We start from the raw sequence: 24,496 nt of genomic DNA, 5'->3' as shown, positions 1-24,496 counted from the left end.
TTTTTCAGGAGAAAACATGAATAAAAACCCAGAGGTTTGAAAAGTCAATGTGGTGACTAGGGTCCATTTTAGCACATATGTTGAATTGTGCCTACATTTCATAACTTTAAATACAGCTATAATTACAAAATACATATTTCTGAAAGACATTTTGTATTTGTAATGAATCTAGTATTTCACTGGTTCCATTTGATATTCTATTTCTTTCTAGTTTACTAATACCAGTTCATGATGTGAAAAGATGTTCTCTTTATAAGAAATTAAAGAAAATTTGAAGATATACTCCATAAATTTATGCCTTATTTCTTACTCAGAATGAAAAATTTCTTTCAGAACAGTTTTGTTTTCTTTTCTTCACTCCCGCATTTATTCAACTTTTTCTATTTTGATAGTTCTTTGATTATGTACTATCAGATATCAGAGAGGTAGAAGAAAAGGAACCTAATGCCATTTCATACCCAGCTATTGTTTGACATGGCTTGGATCTATTTTGAGTACATACAATTCTATTCTAGGTGGAGGAAAGCAGTAATTGTTTACAAACTAAAGGTAAACTAGAATTTACATATTGAAAAAGATGGAAGGACTAAAGAAATTCTTAAAACTTTAGGTAGACCTAATTTTAAAAAACATATGACGTACTTTCTATAATATTTAGAAATAAGACTAACATAAAAATAAGTCAAAATGGGGATTATGCTAGAACACAGTTAATATAGTTATTAAGTTTGAATAAATTAATCCAAAAATATTTTTGATAAAAATAAAGCAGAACTTATTATTCAGTAACAGGCACTCCTGAAAAGTAAACACATATATACATAGCAATGTTACCAAAAATGCCACTTTGAAATTAACCCAGCTACTATTTTCATAATATATATTTACCTGATATTTTAAAATTCCCAAGTAAACTTTTAGTCTTTTTTCAAATATAAAGAAGAGGTACTGAAATTTATAGTTACGATAATAAAGCAAAAATTCAACAAATGAGACATACAGACCAACGAAATAGAGAATCCAGACTTCCAGACTCCAAAGCTGTGACAAAATTAATTTCTGTTGTTTAAACCACTCATTCTATGGTATTTGGTTATGGCAGCCCAAGCTAACTAACATAGATACCCAAACCAAAGAGCAGTCTCTTCAGCAAAGAGTGATGGAAAAATTGGATAACCACATGCAAACAAATGAGATCACACCTTTATATTATACCATATACAAAACTAATGCAAAATGGATCAAAGACCTAAACTATATCCTAAAACTATAAAATTCTTGTAAGAAAATTTAAGGGAAAGCTTCATGACATTGGATTTCTCAACTATGTCCTGAATATGACAGCAAAAGCATAAGCAACAAAAGCAAAAATAGATAAATTATACTATATCAAATGTAAAAATTTCTGTTCATCAAAAGACTTAAATCTCTATAGTGGAATAGTAACCTACAGAATTAGAGAAACTATTTGGAAATCAAACATCTGATAAGGGATTACTATCTATAACATAAAGAACTGCTACAACCCAACAACAACAATATAACATCATTAAAAATTGGGCAAAGGGCTTAAATAGACATTTCTCCAAAGATAATATATTAATAGCTAACAAACACATGGAAAGGGGATATATTAATAGCTAACAAACACTAATCATTAGTTAAATGCACATCCAAACCATAATTTGACTTCACCTCATACCCATTTAAAAAGAAAAACAGAAAATAACAAGTATGGGCAAGATTGTGCAGACATTGGAACCCTTATGAATTGTCTGTGGAATGTATAATGGTACAGCTGCTATGGGAAACAGTATGTCAGCCTCAAAAGTTAAAATTAGAATTACCATACGGTCCAGCAATTCTACTTCTCAGGGTATATCCAAAATAAGTGAAAGCAGAATCTCACAGAGATATTTGCATGTCCATGTTCATAGCATCACTCTTCATAATAGACAATAAGTGAAAGTAACCCAAGTGTCCAGTGAATGAATGGATAACTAAAAAGTGGTATACAATGGAATACTATTTGTCCTTAAAAAGGAAGGAAATTCTGATGCTTGTTACAATAGGAATGGACCTTGAAGACTTTATGCCAGGTAAAATAAACAAGTCACAAAACAAAAATGCTGGGTCTTTCCATTTAAATGCGGTATCTAGAATAGTCAAATTCATAGAGATAGAAAGCAGAACAGTCATTACCAGGAGATGGGAGGGAGGAAAATGGTGAGTTGTTAATTAAGTTTTGCAAAATGAGAAAGTTCTGGAGGTTGACTCCATAACCACATAAAGATACTTGATATTACTGAGCTGTGCACTTAGAAATGGTTAGGATGGTAAATCTTATTACAATATTTTTTTACAATAATAGAAAAAGGGAAAGATTCACAAGGTCTTTTCTAAGAAGAAAGTTAACATCTACCCTAATAGTGCTCTAGAAAAAGCACATGAAAGAGAGGAAAATCTATAAAAGAAGCCCCTCCGTGGTGAAACAGTCAGTGGTTTATACTCCAAAGATCGATTGATCAATCCCATTTTATATAATAAGTTTAATATGCTGGGAAATGCTTCTTTGCCTTGGTTGGAAGTAGGGAGAGAGAGAGAGAGAAACTAAGCAAAAAACAAAAGTTCTTTCAGCACTTAGAGTCAGGAAGTGTTGGCCTCTCTTCCCTTCTTTTTTTCCCCCTAAAATATTTAACAAAAGTGTGATGTCACACAGATCTTACTGAGCTGAATAATTGTGGGATGCCACGGTGACCTTAGCATTTGAATTCACACTCCTACTCAATGGGTGGCTTTTTTCAGAATAAAGCCTTTTTAACATATTTGCTACAAAGCACAGCAAGATTTCAGGGAAAGAATATGTGGCAATTGAAGAGGAAGCCTACGCAAAAAAACTAATATGGCAACTTACATAAGAAATTCACACACAGGCTTCATTGCTGTAATATAATTCATGTATAACTAATTTCCAAAGAACAATGAATGATATACGATTTGCAACTGATAGGCTTTTTGTTTCATAAAACACCAAACAAATGTGTCACCATTTTGCTTGTGAAAATAGACATGTGATCATTTTTCCTTAGTCTGAAAGATAGTGCTGCTGGTAGGTCAAGGGAAAGGATTAAAAACAAAGATACACCCAAGGAAAATATAACTTTGAAAATGCACTCGTTCTTTTCTTTTTCAATTCTTTCTTACAAGAAAAAAGTATTACCACCATCACTTAGAGAGTTCAAAAGCTTCTATTGGATTTTTTTAAAGCTTACCATGTGCTGTGTCAAAGTAGCACCCTAATAAACTGACTGCTCACAGTATATTCTGGAATCTGAATCAGAGAATTTCTGATACCTAGGGAAGGAACAGGAATGTACATAACCATAAAATTAAAGTGTTGCAAACCAGTCAGCCTGCCTCTCTAACAAATGTCCACTTCATTTTGGAGACCTCTAATATTTAGATGTAGAAGTAGAGACAGTAGTTCCCACTCCTATGACTCTCTTCCACGGGATCTCTTCCAATAAAAGAAATCTCAAACCACCTTTTACCAAATGCAAAGGCCACTGTAACCTTTCTGAAGGTGCAGAGTTCCTTTCTCTGACCTAAAAAATATGCCTTTTGCATACAATGCCCACTTCAAAGGGGACTCAGTGTTGGCTCCAGTAGTCTGATCCAAATTACTGGGAAGAAGAGACTGCAGGCCCACCAGAATGCAAACCTGGAGTTGTGCTTCACTGACACACACGGCTAGGCTGGGTGTCTTCTCTGATATATTAGTTCAGGCCAAGGTGCTATTGAGTCCTGTATCACCATTCTAACCAACCTCATAATCTAAATACCACTGATTTCAAAATTTTATTAATTAACTAACCCTAAGTCATTTGTGTAGAATAAGGAACTCTACTAATTAACTCTCCCTAAGGTATCTACTATAGGTAACTTGTATTCATCCTATAGTAGAGTATTTAGGGTAAATTCTCTCACAGACAGTAATAACCAGAGGAGGTAGCGCTGGAGCTGGGGCTTGAATTAAAACTTAATTGAAGACTTTCTAATTGCTGAATCCTCAAACTTAAATAAGAAAAGGAGAGGAAAGGAGGGGAGGGGAGGGGATGAAATGGGGAAAAGCATGGTACCTACGCTCCATGATTTCACTATTCATGAATGAGAACTAGGATGACTGTTTTATTTGGGTAAATGGGCAGAATGGGTGCAAATAGGGAACTACTTTAAGCTAAGAATAACAAATTTCTATGAAAGCCTTGAGTGACTTCTTTGAAAGTAATAAACATATTTGGTGAATAAACAAAAATAGCTGAAAATTTTAGGGAAATTTTTTCTTTCCTTCTGTCTCTTCCTATCTCCATCCCTTTCTCCCTCCCTTCCTTCAACTTTTAGTTAGAAAAGTAGCCATAGCCATTAACACAGATGTTCAAGTAAAAGCTGAGACCAGAAAGCAGTAGAATCTCAGACTGCTCTGAAAGAATCCGATCTATGACTCTATGTGGACAGAAATTGTTTCTCACAGACTCATTTCTATACAGTGGCCAGATCTAGTGTTTTTTCATCAAATCTTGAAATGGTTTCCAAATTTGGTATTCAGTGACAAGTCAGAAAAACAATGGGAAACAATAAGCCATATCTGATAGGAAGGGAGACCTGATCACTTCCCAGCCAAAATACTGACAATGCTTAAAAAAAAAACTAAGAAAAAATTAGAACTAGAATGTTACCACAGCTAACACTCTGCTTGTAAAATATAGGAATAGAATTTTTTGTTAAGTCAGGAGATGAAACTATCTACTTTAAACCCTAAGCAACAAGCAGATGGAAATATAATACTTCTTTTAACCCAAAAATAGCTGACTCATTGCCAGAAGGGTATAGTGATGTCAGTTTGCAATAGAGCCATCCACTAACACAGAAATTGGTAAGTAATAATGACTTGTAAAGGAAGTGAAATTACAGATAAAAAAGACTAGGTCTAAACTTTCATTTCTAGCATCAGATACTCTGAGCTACTTATTCTCTAGGCAAAATCAACTAAAATGGTGAATAAATATATATATGTATCATTTTGATTGTAAGTGATTTGCTGGGTTAAAACCAACAAAAGGATCTGTGGAGTCCCCCACAGCTGCGTAGGAAACTCGGGAGACAAGCCAGGGCCAAAAGTAGCTTTTCTCTCTGAGAGTTTCTACCCAATCCTGGACACCTGAGTTCTCTCTAAAGCCTGCAGAGGATACAGGGACAGGTGATAATGTTTAGTACTTGCTCAAACTGATAAATCTAGTAAGATTTCTTATTAGTAGTATAAAGGTGAAGAAGAAATAAAACCTGCTACCCATAAGGAGGTAACAAGGAAATTCACCTGTCTCAAGCCAGGAGACATAGATGAGGAAAGAGTGAAGGTGGGAGGGAGCAGAGAATCTCTCCAGAGAATTCATAACCACATAGTCCTCCTAATGGATTTACAGTTGAATTTTTAACACCTCTGTTGTGAAAAATCTTAGAGAATAAAATTTAAAGAACTTATTAAATGCCGAAGTGACTGACAGAAGCAAATGAAAATCTAAGGGGAGAATTGGTAAAATGAAGGACAATTTCAAAGAAATTATCCTGAATGTAGTAAAGAGAAAGAAAACTATGGTGAATAAAAATGAGAAGTTAAGATGGTACATATCTAAGCGCTCCAAAGGAAATCATAGAAAGAATTAGGACAAGACAATTTTAAAGGAGGTTAAGATGAAGAATTTTCCAGAAGTGTTAAAACACACTAATTATGAAAATGAGAAACAGCAATTACGAATTCAAAATCCAGATGCAATTCCAAAAATTATTAACTGTAATCAATAAAAATTAAAAACTTCTGCAGAGACAAAAAAAAAGGAAAGTGAAAAAGCACTAAATAGAAAGAAAGAACGTAGGGAGAAAGAGAAAAGCTGAGACAAAAAGAGAGTCATAATAAAATGATAAAACCAACCAAAAGATTATCAGTGACCATTATAAACATAGACGAATCTTTATTAAAAACAATATTCCTGGGGCACCTAGATGGCTCAGTCAGTTAAGCGTCCGACTTTGGCTGAGGTCCTGATCTCATGGCTCTTTCTGTCTCCATCTCTCTCTGCCCCTCCCCCACTCACACCCTGTCTCTCTCTCTCTCAAAATATAAATAAACATTAAAAACAAATTTAAAAACAATGCTCACTGTAATAAATTTTATTTTTTGTGTGTGTTTATTTATTTCTGAGAGAGAGAGAGAGAAAGAGAGAGAGAGACAGTGTGAACGGGGAGGGTCAGAGAGAAAGGGAGACACAGAATCTGAAGCAGGCTCCAGGCTCTGAGCTAGCTGTCAGCACAGAGCCTGATGCCAGGCTCAAACTCACAAACCATGAGATCATGACCTGAGCAGAAGTTGGACGCTTAACTGACTGAGCCACTCAGGCACCCCCACTGTAATAAATTTTTAAAAAGTTTAAAGTCCTGTTAAATTATGTTTATGTGACCAATATATCATAAAGAAACAAAATAAAGGCCAAAAGAATAGAAAAGACATACCAAATACTAAGGAAAATAAAACTGGAGTAACTATATATTAAAACCAGATAAAATAAATATAAATGCAAAAAATATATATATTAAACATAAAGATGGTCACTATAAAAGTGAACACTGAATTTGAAAAGTGTGACAATTTTTAACTTAAATGCACCTTATGCACCTAGTGACATAACTTTAAAGAAAAATTAACAGAAATATAAGAATAAATTGACAAATTATACATTTCTATGAGATATGTTAATATATCTCTCTCAGATATAGAGAGATCTGAGAACAAAAATAACAAAATGATCTAATGATATTACATATATATGAAGAAAGAGTCATGGAGGAGGGTGCCTGGGTGGCTCAGTCAGTTAAGAGTCCAACTCTTGATTTTGGCTCAGGTCATGGTCTCACAGGATTAAGCTGACATGAGGCTCTGCCCTGACAGTGTGGAGCCTGCTTGGGATTCTCTCTCTCCCTCTCTCTCTGACCCTCCTCTGCTCATTCTAAATAATTAATTAATTAATTAATACATATTTTTTTAAAGTTGGATGCTCAACCAACTGAGCCACTCCAGCACCTCTAAAATACTACATATCTAAAATAAGACATGTTGAAGACTCTGCTTTTGGAAAAACGGAATAGATGTACTTTTCCCTAATCCTCCCACCTATCACAATGAAAACACAGGACATTATATATGAAATAAACCTAAGAATCTGAAGGCAGTCTGGCCAGCAACCCCAGAACACAAGAAACAATACTATGAGCTACCTAGGTTTTCTTTTTGCCACATATATTCCAGGCTAAACACTGGGTAACTGACAACTAGGAAATGTCAATGGGCACAGACCAAAAAAGGTCCAACCTTCTCTCTTAAGTTAAAAGACCAGGAAAAAGAAAAGATACCCCTAGACACCTACCAAGCACCTGAAGTCCCTCTTCCACCCATCCCATACTGAGTTGGTATCAAAGAAGACCAAGCAGAGAACCAGAATGTTAATCCTCCCCCCAAGGCTGTCACTGAACTTAATGGAAGAGAAAATACATCATATCTAGATTTGTATGCAGGATGCAACTAATACATGCTGAGAGGGAAATTTATACAATTAAGTTCTATATTAGAATGAGGAAGTCTTAAATTAACCATCTAAACTCCCACCTTAAGAATCTAAGAAGAATAAAATAAACCCAAAACAAATAGAATAAAGAAAATAACATATAATAACAGAAATCGATGAAATTGAAAACAGAAAAAAATAAAGGAGTTCAATGAAACAAAAATGCAATTCTTGGGGCGCCTGGGTGGTTCAGTCAGTTACGCATCTGACTTCGGTTCAGGTCATGATCTCACGGCTTGAGAGTTGGAGCCCTGTGTCACGCTCTGTTGCTGACAGCTCAGAGCCTGAGCCTACGTTGGATTCTTTGTCTCCCTCTCTCTCTGCCCCTCCCCGACTCATGTTCTTTCTCTCTCAAATAAACATTTAAAAAATGCAATTTTTGAAAAGATTAATAAAACTGACAAGCTTCCAGCAAGACTGACCGTGTGGAGAAAGACAGAGAGAGAGACAGAGAGACAGAGAGAGAGAGAAACATACAACTTACTACTATTAGGAATGAAACAGAGTATACCACTACAGATCTTGTAGACATCAGAAGGGTAATAAGGGAATATGATGAACAATTCTACACATATAACTTTGATAACACAGATGAAACGGACCAACCCCTTGAAAAGTACAAAGTACTATAATTCACCTAATATAAAAATAGATCATTTAAATAGATGTATAACTATTAGGAAAATTGAATTTGTAATTAAAAATCTCCCAAAAAAGAAATCACAGTTAGTTTCATTGAAGAACCTACCAAATGCTTAAGAGAATTAACATAAATTCAACACAACATTCTCCAGAAAATAACAGAGGAAGAACTAATTCCATGAAGCAAATGGTATATTGATATCAAAACCAGACAAAATAGTACCAAAAAATGCAGATCAATATCCACTATGAGCATAAATGTGAAAATTCTTTTTTTTAATGTTTATTTACTTTTCAGAGAGAGAGAGAGAGAGATAGAGAGCGCACAGTGGAAGGATGGGCGGCGGGGTGGGTCAGAGGATCCAAAGCAGGTTCGGTGCTAATAGCAGAGAGTCCCATGCAGGGCTCTAAGTCACAAACCATGAGACCATGACCTAAGCTAAAGACAGACACTTAAAAGAGTGAGTCACCCAGGTGCTCCTAAATGTGAAAATTCTTAACAAAACATTACCAAATAAAACTCACCAAAATATAAAAAGAATTATATACCATAACCAGGGGAGATTTATTTTTGAGACACAAGACTGGTTCAGTACTCAAAAATCAATAAGTGTAATTTACCATACCAACAAGATGGAGAAGAAAAACCATATGATCACAGAAACTGATGCACGAGAAGAATTTGACAAAATTTAGCTTCTATTCATGATAAAAATTCTCAATCACAAATTGAAGTTCTCACAGGCATAGAAGTTTTTTTGTAATTTCAGTCTTATACAATTCAAGATTAAAATCCACTCCTCAATTTGCTTTATGACACTAACACAACCTTGACTGCAAGCCACACACACAACAGAAACTTATAGGCAAATTTCAGACATAACCATAAATGTACTTTAACCAAACTATCCACAAATCACATCTAGTAATGTACACGAAAAATTTAAATATTATGTCTAAGTTGGATTTATCACTTGTACCTTAAGAGACTAAAAGAAGAACATTCGATCTTCCTGATAAATATGGGAAAACTTCATAACTTGACAGGCAGCCTCTAAGATAATACCCAGGGATTCCTCCATCATGGTATTCAGGTTTTATGCAACATCTTCCCCTTGAGTGTGGGCTAACCTTAATAGCCCCTTCTAACTAACAGAATATGGTGAATGTGATATAACTCCAGACATTAGATTACAAAAACAAACAAACAAAAAAAACACAAAACACAAAATAAACCCTGTGACTTCTGGTTTCGGAACTCTTAGGGTTTCTCCCTTTCTCACTCCAAGACAAGTCAGCTTCCATGCTGTGATCTCCCCAATGGAGAGAGTTAGAGACTGAAAGATTACACCTCACGAATCTTAGTTGTGCAAAAGATCAGATACCTTAATGTTGTATATCTCCAAGACAATTCTTCCTGTTTTACTCCCACATAGTACCATGAACTTCCCTTTCTTAACACTTACCATGCTGCAACTATAAATTTGTCTGTGTATTTTGTATATAAATAACCACCTTTCTGAGTACTTTTAGTTCTGAGAGAATAAAGACGATCTCTCTCTCTCTCTATTTCATTTCATTTATTTTCTAATTAGCACCTGCACATGATCCACACAGGCTCTAAATAAACTTTAGTTAAATAAATGAATGAGATTTCTACTGTAAATATTTTAGAAAACATTTTTTTTTAAATATCTCAGTAATATTTTTAAGGTGACCATATAACTTACTATTCAAATCAAAATAGTATTGAACAGGTAGAAGGAGTGTTTATAATAACTGTGGCAGGGGGTGTCTATGTGGCTTAGTTGGTTAAGCATACAACTCTTGGTTTTGGCTCAGGTCATGATCTCATGGTTCATGGGACTGTGCCCCGCATCAGGCTCTGCACTGACAGCACTGAAAGTGAAGATTCTCCCTCACTCTCTGTCTCTGTCTCTCTCTCTCTCTCTCTGCCCCTTACCCACTTGTGCTCTCACTCTCTCAAAAAAATACATAAACATTAAGAAAAAATAACTGTCAGGACAATATACATAATCTGATATGATGTGTCACCAAACATATCACTATAATAAGAATCTTTAAAAATAAACTACAGAATACATTTTCATATTAATGTTAATTATTTTAATATCATTAGTATTTTCATTATATTAAACCAAGTAGCTGTGATGCATGATGCATTCTATATGTAATTATAGTTACATTTTATACAGCATCTATTATCAAAATGTGATAACAGATTTTATTTTTAGTAGATTTCATCTCTATTCAATATAAAATCCAGTAGTAATTAGTAAATGAAAGACTTAAGCTATACCAATTCAAACATACTGTTTTTTCTCTAATGAAAATTTGCACAGAAGCTACATTTTCTTATTTCATTCTGAATTAACTGACAGAAGCCACCCCAAGCAGATCAGTCTAACTTATTTTATAGATTTCTAAAAATGTCACAAAATTTTGCTACTATATAACTTTGTAAGATGTACTTGATTAAAAATAAATTTAGAATTAAAAATACAATGTTTCATATGTACAAACTTCTGACATTTTTCTTAATGTTTTGTCATTTTTTGTTTTTATTGACTTATTTCCCACTTTAATACAATTACGCCTATTATTATGAAATACCCACAGAGATTTCATTCCTCTGTATAAAAAATAATTCTTTTTCCTTTAAAGAAATTCATATTATTTCTTTTTTTTTAATGTTTTTTATTTATTTCTGAGAGAGAGAGAGAGGCAGCGTGAGCAGGGAAGAGCCAGAGAGAGAGGGAGATATAGAATCCGAAGCAGGCTCCAGGCTCTGAGCAGCTGTCAGCACAGAGCCTGACACGAGGCTCGAACCCACAAACCGTGAGATCCTGACCTGGTCAGACACTTAACCGACTGAGCCACCCAGGTGCGCCAATATTATTTCTTTATCAATTCACTTTCCTAGATTCTTCACCAAAGCAAGCCATAGTACCATAAAAGTGATTACATAGTAGCATTAGCTAAGATGTCTAATGTTACAGAGAATAATGAAGTTGTTTGTGGCTGTTATGGACTGAATGTCTGTGTCCCCATCTCCCTCACTCCCACACAAATTCATATGTTGAAGCTCTAACTTCCCATGTAATGGTATAAGGAGGTAGAGCCCTTTGAGAGGTAATTACACCATGAAGGTTGAGCCCTCATTAATGGGATTATTGCCTTTATAAAAATAAACACAAGAGCTTGCTCCTGCTCTCTGCCAGGTGAATGTACAACGAGAAAGTGGTACTGAATATGGTGGCACCTTTATCTTGGATTTCCCGGCCTCCAGAACTATGAGAAATAAATGTCTGTCATTTAGACCATCCATCCAGTCTATGGCATTTTGTCATAACAACCTAAACTGATTGCGACAGTAACCACAGAACACAAGGAGAAGTTATATGCTATTTATAATAGTTGTTCCTAAGAGAATACCAACAATGTGCTAGGCCCTTGATTAAGTTAACACATTTAATTCTTACAGCAACCCTATTTTAAGGACAGTTGATGTTTTGCCCATCTTATCACTGAGAAACTCATTGACATTTACCTTTCTTAAGGTAAAATGTAATTGAAGGGACAGAATTTGATTTCATATTTACCTGACAACAAAGCGTTTTACACTTTACTACAGGAAGTCATGATTATTCTCCCCCTCACCCAAACCAGGTTTTCTCAACCAATGCCCTCATCTAAGAAACAAAGATCTCATTTCCTACTTGACTATACATTAAATACCATCCATGACTAAAACAAAGTCATGGCAATGAGAAACACACTGCAGGTGTTTTCACACTAAGCCACACACCCATATACCCCTAACATTCTTATACATGCTCTTTTGCTTCCATCCTTTCAACTCTATCCCTTGCATGGAAAACACAGCCTGAAACTGTACCTTCCATTATGCTTTTGCATGGTCAGTTTATAATCATACATATGTAATTGCATATTCTTAGGTTTATTACAGTAAAACTGACTTTAAGAAACCTATATCTCTAGGACTTTTCAGATCATTTCATCAAGTTCCTTGAAAGTTCTTGTGAATTTTTAAACAAACATGAGTCCACTGAAATAGTTCAAAAGAGTTTCTATTTGTTGGGCTTTAAATTTATCCAGAAATGTGAGAAACATTCTAAAAGTCAACGGACCTTCAATCCTGAATAACTGCATTTAGTATGCTATCAAAGGGTAAATGTGTTTATTTCTAGAATTAGAAAGCAGCATTTATTTCTAGAATTCTGACAGTCCCAACTGTTACAAAACTGTCTGCTCATGCCAAAGCACAAGTGAAAGTTAAAGCAGTTTTTAGCTACTCTGAAGAAAGTTATTGCATGTAATTGTTGGTGAAAGCCATCAAAAGAAGGCATGAATAGAACTAAATAGTATTTATAAAGTTTTGAAAGTTGAAATGGTTTTCTTGATAAATTTGAAACATACCTTTAAAACTGAGAAATGTCAGGGTTCCAATAATATCATTTCCATGATCCTAGGCAATAGGATCCTAAATTATTATTAGAATTAAGATTTATTTAACACTTCACAGGGGCTAAACACTGTGCTAAATGCTTTACAATTATTTCATTTGAAACACACAGTAATCCTATGAAGGAGGTACTGTTATTCCCTTCATTTTGTAGTTGAAGAAGCCAAGGTTTAGAAAGGTTAAATATTTTATCCCAAGTCACACTGTTAAGAAGCAGCCAAGAATGATTCAAACCCAGTCTGGTCTGATTCCAGAGTTTAAACTCTTAATAAACATATTTTCATGGACTTCACATTCTTCACACAGAAAATCGAGGAATCTGAAGGAGATTACCTGTAATATTAATTCCTGCTTTAATGAGCTATGAATTTCAAGATCTCACTCGACATTTTTCTAAGTGATCTGATCATTTTATGCATCCAATTAATTTAATCCTTTCAAATTGGAAGTTAGGGGTATAGTTAAGGAAGTGAGGGGAAGAGGAACATATCTTCTAAAACAATAATAAAATTTAAACGAAGAATTTATCAGTTAAAAATGTAACTTCACTTTCCTTAGGACCACAGAATTTATTGTTTATAAGGATTTCAACTCATGTATTATGAGTCTTAGCTTCTTTATTTTAACATTTAAACAAGGTATCTTGGGAAACATAAAACATACCAAATAGAAACCATTAACACATGAGCTATTCATATATTCATGTAACATAATTATTCAAAGGCACTAGACCTTTTCAGAGCATAAGCAGTTAAAGGAATTTTTGTTCCAACAATATATTCCACTTAAACTATAATATATTCCCAGAATTTTCCTCAAGTAGTTGAGACGTTGTCTCATCACTGCTTTCAAATTTTTGTGCTACAGGATTTAGCTTCACTCATCCTTGCAAATAAAATTCCTCCTTCCAGGTGTTATGGGCTGAATTGTGCTCCCTCAAAATTCATATGTTGAAGTCTTAGCCCCCAGTACCTCAGAATGTGACTGTATTTGGAGATAGGATCTTTAGAGGTAATTAAAGTTAAATGAGATCATTTCACAAGAGGTAATTTCAGGAGAAATTACCATGATCTTGGGCTTTTAGCTTCCAAAACTGTGAGAAATACAATTCTGTTGTTTAAGCCACTCAGTCCATAGTATTTTGTTACGGCAGCCCTAGAAAACTAATATACAATGTTTTCAGAGGTAGCTCTCCGATCATTCTATTTCTCCAAGAAGATAAAACATATGGTACCATCACTGTGCCTGTATCATCTCTGCCTGTCTCCAAATCAGATCCCAATTCATCTCCAGGCAAACTTTCTAATTTATGCCATGATGATAACCCCATATAGGATGCATAAATAATAAATACATCAATTAATACTTAATGTATATCTAAAACAAAGTAATTTTAGACGGGTACAGATATGATAACTTGGAGAATATGAAAATCTTTGTACTTAAGATATTAATTAGTGCAATTGTTTTATTACATTAGAGAGCTATATGCTGATATTTTGATAGAAGACAGAGCTAATTATAGGTAATTCTGAAACATAAATTGAGATAAAGATATTCAAATAAATAACTATCATAGAGAAATAAACTTTCATAAACAATTGGTTGGATATTTGAAGATTCTAAATTATTTTATTCAAATGCAGTCAAATTGAAATCATCTTTTTGATAATATTATCTTTTATATGAAATATTTATAGGAACTCAGACTCTCAAAAACACCCTCACCTTCTTCACATTACTTAAATACAACCAGAAATAAGTCCCAAGACAAGAAAAAATTAGCCCTCTTCAGGAAAAAGGAATAGATGTGTGATTTTTACTAATTTCAAAAGGTAGCTTTAAATCTTTTCACAGTAACTGCCTCATGCTAACTACTTCCTTATCCTCTCTTTATTGCAGTTGACCTAAAGTTCACCATATATACAGCGACCATGTAATTTATCATTCAACCTAGGAGACTTTTGAGTATGAATAAAGAAGCTATTAATAATTATGCTAGAACCCCACATGAAAATCAGATCTATCCTTGGAAAACTAGGAAATACAGTCATATATATATATATATATATGTATATATATATATGTATATATATATTCCAAAAGTAATAATATAATATAATATGATATAATATAATATCATCACTTTTGGAAGTTGAATATATAGTGACTATGCAGCAGCCAGGTGTCAACCCTATCAACAAAATAGGTATCTATATATACATGTATGCATCTACATATACATCTAATCACCTACAGGTAAAGGAGTCATGGGGAGAAAAAGAAAACCAAAGGCATTCATCTTTTGTCAAAAGTAAATGTTGGAAAAACATAATATGTTTTAAAATTTATGATTACATTTTCTTTAAAAATGAATTATTTTAGGGATTATATTTGCATTTGTACTAGAATAAGACCTAACATGTTTTTCTTACCACCCAAACATTTATAAGGGGTTGGGCAAAAAATCAGAAAACTGGAAATTTCTCTAGATCATAAGGGTTCTCATGGACAATGCTACCACATGAATCAAGGTTTCACTTGTTTAAGTACACATGAGAAGAAGTTGAAGTTCTCACCTATTTTAAGGCTTTTTTTTTACACTGCATAAATGTACAAAATTTTTAAATATGGTATTAAGTCACCACAGGTTTTTCATGGCCTTAGTAGCCTAAAGCCACCACTGGCTACCCTTTTCTGAATGCTCCCACTAACTTACTGAGCATTCCTGACTCTGCATTGCCTTGTTCCTTCTTTGCTGTCCTGACTGGATGTTTAGTCCACAGAGGTCAGAGGCTCCCTCTTGTTAAGCACTGGCATTTTAACATTGAGAATACTGGCTTGGAATAAAATCCTTCCTCAATGGGTTTTTGCCAAATAAACTGGAAGGAAGAAGCCTGCTCTTCTTGATCTTGCTTAAGAGAAACATCTTCAGATTTTCTTTCACTATTTTAAATTATGGCAAAACTTCAAAGAGACTCAAGAAAATAAACAGGAAAATAGATTCTACAAAGAAAGTGTAAAGAAGTCTAATGAAAGATAGTGACCAATAAGCACCTGCCTAAAAATGAAAAGAAATTGGGCTTAATTTTCAATGAAGGGGCCAAAGAGTGTTCAGACTCTTAAGAATGACTATCATGTCCACTCTAAGGGTGATTAAGTACTTCACTCAGGCAAGGCTGTGACCCCTGTTTTCTCAGAGAAGATTCAAATAAGAATGTCAATTTAGATAACTTTGGCTTGTGCATTTCTAGGCAAAGTAGAAACAATGATCCTACAAAGTCCCTTCTAGCTTTTTGATTCATAACTAACTCTTAGAGAATAAATTTGAAACCACAAACTAAACATTGAAAAATTATAGTAACTTTGAACTTGACAGTACATTTAGATTTTTACTGGGCCTTAGTGAAATCATGGTTCTTTCTGGTTAATGAAAGTATTTCAAAAAAATGATTTGTAAAAAGATTAGTTGGAAAAAATATGTAGGGTTACATTTACTCCCAAGCTGCCTGTCCAAGCTGCAATTGTAATGAAAAAAATTGTGGCATGAAAAGCAAATGGTTGTAGATAGAATTTGTCAGTATTTTTAGACACAATCTCAAAGAGAAATAATTAAGTTCCTTTCTTTGAGAAATAATTAAGTTCTTAAACAACATAACTCATTATTTCCAAAAGCATACTAGAACATTTGTACATACACACTTGAATATGCTAAATAGTTCTTTATACTACTTATAAACAAACACATTTATATTCATAATGTTATATAATAAATATATATTTATGAGTGAACAAAGAATTTGCTGTTTCTTATCCATTTTAGTCAAGATTTTTTAATTCTTTTAATTGAAGTATAGTTGACATAAAATGCTACATTAATTTCAGGTGTAAACACAGTAATTTGTCAAGTTTATTCACTATGCTATGCTCACCACAAGTGTAACTACCAGCTGTCATCATATAATGCTATTATAATACCACTGACCATATTCCCTATATTATACCTTTTATTCTCATGACTTATTCATTCCATAACTGGAAGCCTGTATCTCCTACTCCTCTTTACCCATTTTGCCCATCCTCATTTTGTCCCTCTCCCCTCTGGCAACCATCAGTTTGTTCTTTGTATTTATGGGTCTGCTTCTGCTTTTTGTTTGATTATTCATTCTGTTTCTTTAGATTTCACACATAAGTGAAATTATATGGCATCTGCCTTTCTTAGTCTGGCTTATTTCACTTACATTATATCCTCTAGCTCCAACCCTGTTGCCAAAAAATAGGAAGATCTCATCCTTCTTTTTTATGGCTGAGTAACACTGCACTGTACATATATACCACATCTTTATTCATTCATCTATCAATGGGCACTTAGGTTGCTTCCATATCTTGGCCACTGTATATAAATGCTGCAATAAACATAGGGGTGCATAAAGATAAAGTGCAAAGAGGTCTAATGAAAGATAGTGATAAATAAGCACCTGCCTACATGTACCCCAATGTTCACAGCAGCACTTTCAACAGTAGCCATAGCATGGAAAGAGTCTAAATGTCCATCAACTGAATAATGGATCAAGAAGATGTGATTTATATACACAATGGAATACTACTTGGCTATGAGAAAGAATGAAATCTGGCCATTTGTAGCAATGTGGATGGAACTCGAGGGTGTTATGCTAAGTGAAATAAGTCAGGCAGTGAAGGACAGATACCATATGTTTTCACTCATACGTGGAACAGGAGAAACTTAACAGAGGATCATGGGGGAGGAGAAGGGGAAAAACAGTTAAGGGGAGTGAGGGAGGCAAACCATAAGAGACTTAAATACTGAGAACAAACTGAGGGTTGATAGGGGTGGGGAAGAGGGGGAAAAGGGTCATGGGCGTGGAGGAGGGCACTTGTTGGGATGAGCACCGGGTGTTATACGGAAACCAACTTGACAATAAACTATAAAAAATAATAAATAAAAATTTGTAATCTTAAAGTTAAAAAGAAATTAAAAAAACAACAAAATACAAACAGACAAACCAAAAAAAAGCACCTGTCTAAAAGTGAAAAGAAACTGGGCTTAATTTTCAATGAAGTGTTTCTGTTTCCTTTGGGTAAATACCTAGTAGTGGAATTATTGGAACATATGGTATTTCTATTTCTAATTTTTTGAGGAACCTCCATAATGTTTTCCACAATGGCTGCACAAATTTGCCATCCCATCAACAGTACACAAGGATTCCCTCTTCTCCACGTCCTGGCAAACACTTGCTATTTCCTATCTTTTTGATACTAGTAGTCCTCACAGCTGTAAAGTGACATCTCACTGTGTTTTCATTTGCATTTCCCTGATGATGAGTGATGTTGAGCATCTTTCCTGTGTCTTTTGGCCAGCTATGTGTCTTCTTTGGGAAAATGTCTATTCAGATCCTCCACCCATGTTTTAATTGGACTATTTGGGACTTCTGGTGCTGAGTTGTATTAGTCAGTATTTTAATTGTTCCGTGGCCGATGCCAGTGAACACTCAGAAAAAAATAAAATTAAAATTGACATTCAATACATCTCATTTGTGATTTCTAAATTGTTTTGAGAATTTCTAGGACTATTTATAAACAAAACATTTGAAATCTTATTATTTTTTTAATGTTTACTTATTATTGAGAGAGAGAGAACACAAGTAGAGAAGAGCAGAGAAAGAGAGGGAGACAGAGAATCCTAAGTAGACTCCACAATGTCAGCCCAGAGCCTGATGCAGGGCTTGAACTCATGAACTGTGAGATCATGACCTGAGCTGAAATCAAAAGTTGGATGCTAACTGACTGAGCTGCCTCGGTACCCAAAACATTTGAAATTTTAAAACACATTTTAAAAATGAAAAGGCTTGGACCAAAATGAAACTCTTGAAATAGTCTTTCCTTTAAATAATAAAGCCTAATTTCAAAGCCTGAAAAATTAGCAGCAATTGATATATTTGTTTTCTTTATAAGAAGCCAGCCTTACTCCTGTGCTATACATTTACAAACACATCTATATCTTAGACTCAAAATAGGATCAATCCCTACATTTTTAAAATATTCATCTCCTAGTAGACCATATTCCTTGATGAAAGAGTCTTTACCTCTATATTCAGTATCTGGCACATATTAGATATTCAATAAAAGTTCACTGAATAACTGAATAATAAGTTAAACAAGTTGCCTTATAAATGAAGAGACCAGAATCTAAGTAATTTCAGTATAATTCTCATTAATACTATTTCTTGAAAGACCAAATGGTGGAAGGGATTAAATGTGGTCTGGAATATGCCAAGAATTAGCCATTAAGCTGTCTTGTAGATAAGCACAGAAATACAAGCTTTCAAAGGACTACTTAGCTCTTCCATCACTAAACAAAGTCACAGAAAGCACATGGTAACTACTGCCATCAAGATGTGGATACAGAATCTTTGGGTGAGATAGGAGATGTCAAGTGATAAGCTAAAATAGATAGAATGGTAGAAAGGATTTACATAGTTCATACTTAAAAAGAACTCTTTATGTCAAGCTAAGGAGTAAGCAAAGAGAAGCTTAAGGTACAATAAATATTTTTGAGCAAAAGTAATATAAATCTTGTTTTGGTAGGTAACTATCCCTTCCCAGAAGACAGACCGTGATGACAAGGGAAAATGGGGCAAGAAGATCACAGAAAACTATTATATTAGGATAGTAAGAAAATGACCAGTAAAATAGCAATGGAGAGAAAATGCTGTAAATGGTTAATGGAACATTTTGGAATTAAATTTGAAAGGACTTTGTGGCTGGTTAGATTTGGAAAGAGAAGTCAAAAAATGAATCCAAGATACAGGGTTTGGGAAACTACATAAGTGGTGATCCATTAACTGAGATTGAAAACACAAGAAGATTAACAGGAAGGGTGGTGGGAGAGAAAGGAAAAGGGAACTTGGGAATGCAGAACTCGAGCAAAAGAGATGACCTGGGGCTGGTATAAAGACTTAGAGTCATGAGCAGTTTATCCTTGAACACCTGGGTTTAGACTGCTTGAATCCATTTCTTTGCAGGCTTTTTTTTTTAACTAAATAGATTATAGTAAGTATATTTTCTCCTCCTTAAGATCTTCTTAATAATATTTTCACTTCTCTAGCTTACTTTACTGTAAGAATATGTTATATATATACATATATACATATAATACATATAACATAGAAAATATATGTTGATCAACTCTTTATATTATCAGTAAAGCTTCTGGTCAATAGCAGGCTATTAGTAGTTAAGTTGTTGAGGAGTCAAAAATTATGTGCAAAAAAAGTCACATGCAGATTTTCAACTTGTGGGGATTCAGTACCCCAATCCCTGTTTGGTTCAAGAATCATAGACAGACAGACAGACAGGCAGGCAGACAAAAGAGGAAGGAAGGAAGGAAGGAAGGAAGGAAGGAAGGAAGGAAGGAAGGAAGGAAAGAAAGAAAGAAAGAAAGAAAGAAAGAAAGAAAGAAAGAAAGAAAGAAAGAAAGAAAGAAAGAAAAAAGCAGCCATGGGAGCAGATAAGGCTAGCCCCAACTATGGCAAATAAGAAAAGAAAAGGTCCAGGAAAAGAAGTCTGAGGAGCCCCAATATTCAAGGGATTTAACAGATTCATCCTTTGGCTATTTTATTTGCAATGTGGGGATATTAACACATGTACTTTGGGGTGAAACTAAGAGAATTATTTCACTATTGTACTTTAAATGGCTATCAAATGGGACAATTATTACCTACAACAGATTTAGCAGGAGAACAATAATCGTGTTTAATGTTTGCACACCATATAAAATATTAAAATTCTTGCCTGATGCACTCACTCTGTTGCAAAGTAACTCATTTTCAACATACTTCTAGCCCATAAAACCCTCCCTTTCTTCACCTAATTTGTAAGTGCAAATAATCTTCTGGGGCAGATGATGGACATGGATATTCCGAGGCGAGGGATGAATCAGAATGGCTTAAAGATCCTCTGCTACACACTGAGAGGGGATGCCCATAACATGATAATGAGGAATTGGGAAAGGTACAATAAGGACATCTAAAATACATTCATTCTATTGCAATTCTGTTCTTGTAAATACTAAACTCACAAGCACTCTGCTACACTTTGGCTTTACAAAAAGTAATCATCCAGTCTATCCTAAAAGGCAGGAAAGAAGTATGGTATTAAATGCAACTTGTCTTCTTTTTGTGTATTCAGTCCCCTATATAAATAGAACACTGTAGTAACAGATACAACCAAAGAAAGCCAGTTCAAGATTACTTTTACTCCATGCTATTTCATATGTGGTTTTGTATTAAGTTAAATAGGAATATATGAATTTTTTGGATTTTGGATGAACTATGAAAAATATTTATTCATTCACTTGTTCATTCTTTCAATCGTTTAATGTTTACTGGCTGCCTACTATATGCAAAATACTGAGCAAGGCCCTGGGAAATCAGTGGCGAACAAGATAAACAAAAATTTAAAAATCTTTGTGTTCGTACCAGGAATACAAATATCATCTTGGGGCGCCTGGGTGGCTCAGCTGGTTAAGCATCTGACTTTGGCTCAGGTAATGATCTCATGGTTCATGGGTTCGAGCCCTGCGTCAGGCTCTGTGCTGACTGCCAGCTCAGAGCCTGGAGCCTGTTTCAGATTTTGTATCTCCCTCTCTCTCTGACCTTTCTCTGCCCATGCTGTCTCTCTCTCTCTCTCTCTTTCTCTCTCTCTCAGAAATAAAACATTAAAAAAAACAAATATCATCTTAATTAATAAATAAATATTTAACTACAATGATAGGTGCTACCAAGAAGAGAGCAGGATGCAATCAGACATTTTTCACAAGAATCTGACATAGTCTGGAGAATCACTTAAGGGTTTCTTAAGGAAGTGTCTTTTAGGCTGAGCTCTGCAAGACAATTAAGTTTTAACTGAAAGTGAAAAGTTAGGCAAGAACTCATCAGAGGGAACAGCTGTGTAAAGACACTGAGGTGGGAGTAAGCATAGTACATGCAAGAAAATGAAAAATCCCAAGATTGCTGAAGCTCAGTGAAATAGTAGCTAAGAATGTGCCTGATGAGGTAGGAAAGGGTCAGATCTTGCAGGGTTCTGCAAGTCAGATTAAGGATTTGGTGCTATGGTGCACTGGTTAATCCTCATCATATCTGTCCAGCTCTGTTCTCCCTCAGGCTGACCCCCTGGATTAAATTATGCTGGCTCTCTGCACTCTAGTTTCTAGTTAAATTTGGCCCAAAAAAGGCAATGACAAAAAGCTGAGACTGGAGAAATGAAGATCAAGGTAATTCCTTCTTGTTTCACTGCAGTATCATTGGTAGTGGCTGGTCTCTCCACAATTATAGTCTTTGCTGTATGGACCCTCTCAGTGAGCTCTGGTAATACAACTGATTTCAGTTGCTCTTTCAACCTAAGACAGTAATCAACTTCCACTTTTGTCTACTTTTATGTTCCTCAGGATTTCCTACTATTTAACCATAAGCATACTGCAAAGTGGGTCTTTCATTTTAATCTCTGCATTTAAACTATTTGAACTGAAGACTGTTTCTTGTCTGAAATATGACCGATACTCAACAGAACAGCCAAAGTCTATTTGCATTTTTCAGTTGATCACTGTAGCTCCTTTGAGGAAAATCATTGTATTGGGATGAGCAAGAGTGTCATGTGGATCTATCAGAAGGTTACCGTAGAGGTTCGAGGATGCAATTCTGGACAGGTTTAACTAGAGTACTGATGAGAGAGATGGAGAGACATGACAGATCTGAGAGCTATTTGAAAGGGAAAAACCAAGATTTGGCCATTGATGGCATTTAGGATCAAGAAACAGGAAGGATTTAATGATTACTTGGTAAACAAAAGAAAACGCTGATTGAAAGAAATCAAGCAATGCAGTACTAGCAAGCACATATGCCAAAAAATTGCTTATGATACTGATAAAGATAACTAGAAACATCTTGAAACCCACATCTACCCATATCTGTAAACTGTCAAAATCTTGAATCCTACAAAAATTTTCAAAACTAGACAAAAGAAAATAGCCAAAAATAGTATTTTAGCATCAATCAACATTTACAGAGTATCTATGTGCAAAAAAGGTGCTAAGAAAAGTCAGCGTAGAATAGTCTGGAATTTGGGCTCTGAAATTAGACTACTTAGGTTTACTTCATAACCATGGATTTACAGGACAGAAATAGGGAAAGAAGGAAAGGAGAAAAGGGAAGTAATAAGGAGAAAGAGAGTGGTCAATCAACATAAAATTTTCCTCTTCCTTTCCTACTAGCCTAATATATCATTGGGATATATTTATTGTAAAGTTGTAGTCCAGATAGTAAACGATTTGCAAGTATTTTTTAGATAATAGGATAAGAAGAAGAAACAAGTTTTGGGATTTGAAACCTATGAAGTGTTCTGAAATGATTTTCTAATTTCTAAAATTAATTAACTTAAGCTCTCATTTTGTATATTAAGTACTATCAAGGAGCTTTACAAGTATGAATATTATCTAATATTACTATCGATGCTTCCAGTAAGTCTATTTCCGGAATTCTACAGATTCCAAAGTATCTGAAATGTTTTTGGTTTGGTCCTAATGAAAGGGAGGTTTCTGCTATACTTTAATGTGCACAAGACACTTAAAGACTTCCGTTATTCTGATGTGTCTTTTAAACCTTTTAGAATTAGAAAGGGTGTTAGAAATTATTTCAAATTTGCAATCCGCTCCATATTTTACAGCTATGGAAACTGAGTCACAGAATACTAAGTAACTTACTAAAAGCTAAACAACTGGAAAGTATGTGAGGTTGCTCTTGAATTGAATACCCTACCATCCCTTTAAACTTTCAGTAATACATTTAATATCTGTTAAGCAGTGTTGTGTTATCTTTCCTCAACTTTCCGGCATCATGTTTGGAAATTTTAATAATAACCAAACATAAGTCAAATTATATTTTGTTAAATAATTTTTGCTTCCATCAACATTCTTTTTTGAGATTACCTAGATGGCTATGATATTTGAACATTTAATATAAAACAGCTACAGAAAATATTATAAGCCACCAGCCTATATTATTTGTTATGTCAACAACAGATAATATTTTACTTGGAAAAGTAAATACAGCTAAAGCTGAAATTAAGCAAGCTTCTAGAAAAACCAATGCATTTATTTTATACCAAAGTGACTACAGATAAATTCATAATCTTTTATAAACTTCAGTTACAACTGTCCTTTTAATTTTATTAAAATTATTCATCTTTGCTTTAAGGATAGAGTTGAAATAAATCATTTTTAACCATATGTTTCTTGTATCTGTGTGGTAGAGACAGCTGCATATTAACTAAATTACCTTTCTTTTTCCTTGTAGGCAAAGAACTCCCAAGGAAATTTTTCCCAGCCTCTCTTGCAGCTGGGCTAGGGCACAAGTAACAGTTCCAATTAAAGAATGTGGGAAATTTTCAGTCTTGAATCTCTCATTTTCCTGCTTCCAAATTATATTTAGGCCATGAACAGAGAGTGCTAGAGGCAGAAGGTCCTAGTTTTTGAAGGATAATTTGCTACTACTTCTTTTCTCTTGGCTATTGTAAATAGCTCCGAACATTCTTCTTTATATTCTTTTTCTTCTCTGATCTCTTCCTCCCTTCACTTTTTCTACTGTTTTTGAGCAGCTTC

At 34.5% G+C, this 24,496-nt stretch overlaps 1 long non-coding RNA gene across 4 annotated transcripts in view; it reads left to right on the top strand.

Annotated features, from left to right (window-relative positions):
* Positions 1 to 24,285, top strand: part of LOC144226291 (uncharacterized) — a 79,200-nt gene extending 54,915 nt beyond the window's left edge. For all 4 annotated transcript variants that reach the window (XR_013333584.1, XR_013333587.1, XR_013333585.1 and 1 more), the window contains one exon: positions 24,192 to 24,285. This is a non-coding gene — a long non-coding RNA (uncharacterized LOC144226291). The remainder of the gene's footprint in view (positions 1 to 24,191) is intronic.
* The last annotated feature ends 211 nt before the right edge of the window (positions 24,286 to 24,496 follow it).

The sequence above is a fragment of the Crocuta crocuta genome, unplaced genomic scaffold, assembly GCF_008692635.1.
Source record: "Crocuta crocuta isolate KB4526 unplaced genomic scaffold, BGI_CrCroc_1.0 scaffold62, whole genome shotgun sequence".
Classification (NCBI taxonomy): Eukaryota; Metazoa; Chordata; class Mammalia; order Carnivora; family Hyaenidae; genus Crocuta; species Crocuta crocuta.
The sequence above is the reverse complement of the archived record's forward strand: the minus strand, read 5'-3'. Positions and strand labels throughout refer to the sequence as shown.